Genomic DNA, 1,878 nt, shown 5'->3' on the forward strand with positions numbered 1-1,878 from the left:
CCGATTTGACCCGGTCTTGCAGTGTTAGTAGTTTGTTATAGTTGTGTTTAGATTTGTTATGTTGAATGTTTCTTGATGTTTCTCTCTTAAAAAAATGAAAAGAGAGAAGAAAAGAGAAAAAAAAAAGTGAAAAAGCAATGAAAAAAAATGAAAAAAATGATGTATGAGTTGTCTTGTATATAGAAGTCTTTGGTTTGTTTTGTTTGTTTTATTGTGTAATAAAAGACCGGGTTAAGTCATTCGCTACTACATATATATTTCCATTTCCTACACGTATGCCTAGCCACGTTACAACCTTTAAGTCCCTTTGATTTGCATTCATGTTTTGACAATTGTTAGGTGGAGGACCGATTTAGGTACAAGCATATAGTTGTGCAATTACCCGTTTGCCTTTTGTGTGTCTAGCTTATCTTTGCTAGTGCTTACTTGTTGCCGAGATGAGAGATATAGCGAGGGGTGTGTTGTTTGGGTGTTAGGAAAAGGGCTAGTAAAAGGATGATATGTTTATGCTTGATTTATGTTGATCACTTGTGCATTTGAAAATGGTTTTTGATGGGTTAAGTGTGGGGATGTGACGGGTGGTCCATAGGACAACCCTTAATGGTGTTAAATGACAAGTTAATCCCTCATTTAATCATGTAATTGTCTTGAATTAGATGACTACAGTTGCTTATGTTTCAGGTACATTCGGAGCTTAAAAGTGTGGAAATGAAGCTTCGGAATAGGCGCAGTTGGACTAGAGATTGGAAGATGGAGCATACATGAAGAAAATAATTTATTAGAAGTGAAGAATTAAGAAGATAGCATGATAGAGGACGAAATTACGAGAACGTAGGCGAAAACGGTGAAGAAAACAGAGTTGAAACGAAAAAGTTATGCTGAAAACAAAATTTCATGCTGAAGCCTACCGTAATTTACGGTAGCTACCGTAAATTACGGTAGACCCCAGCATTTTTCGTCCACCGTAAGGCAGTAGAGACCCACCGTAACACTTTTTGGTCCACCGTAACTTACGGTGGTTCCGTAATTTACGGTGGAGATGACGGAGAAATGTGTAACTGCCCTATTTTATGATGTTTTATTGTGTCTTTTCAATTCCAATCATTCCCATTCGGTTACCAGCAGTCTGGGGGCGAATTTGGCTGTTCTTGCTTGGTTCTAAACAATTTCTAACATTCGGTTTATGTTTTTGATTTGTATGAGCATTAATCTTGGTGTGATGATGATGTACCAAGTCATGCGTGGCTAAACTTCTGGTGATCATCCTAGATGTAAGGTTTGCTTTTGAAACACTATGTTTGTGCTTGAATTTCTAGAACTATGACTTTGAATGTTTGTTTAAGTTATTGTGGTGTTTGAATGTTTGTTTGTAAGGTGTTGAATTTTGTTTGATCATAATCTAAAACCATACGTTCTTAGTGCCGTTGGCAATCGAGATATCATGGGAGGGATTAGGGTTGGATAATTGTCAATTGATCATCGCGTAACAACCTCGCATTTTATGATCTGAGTACTTAGTTCCCTTTTATCACAAATAGATAATCAAACACGAATCATGTCTATGTGATTCTTTCTAGTTGGGCATAAACATTAGTGTGGATTAAAACCTGAAGTCTAGGATGGTCGCTTGTTCCTAATTTGTTTACAAACTACAATATTTAATTTGCAATTTACTTAGTTAAGATTAGTTCCAAAATCCAAAACAACCAACTTTTGAATTTTAATTTCTGCATTGTAGGTTAATTTTAGTTTAAGTGCAAAGCTATAAAATCACACATTTTCCACATACTCCCTGAGTTCGATACCCACTTACCGCTAGCTAATTAGTTGTTATTGGGATTAAATTTGCGTGTACCTACAACAGCATGTCAAATTTTG

The sequence above is a fragment of the Helianthus annuus genome, chromosome 17, assembly GCF_002127325.2.
Source record: "Helianthus annuus cultivar XRQ/B chromosome 17, HanXRQr2.0-SUNRISE, whole genome shotgun sequence".
In the NCBI taxonomy this organism is placed as follows: domain Eukaryota; kingdom Viridiplantae; phylum Streptophyta; class Magnoliopsida; order Asterales; family Asteraceae; genus Helianthus; species Helianthus annuus.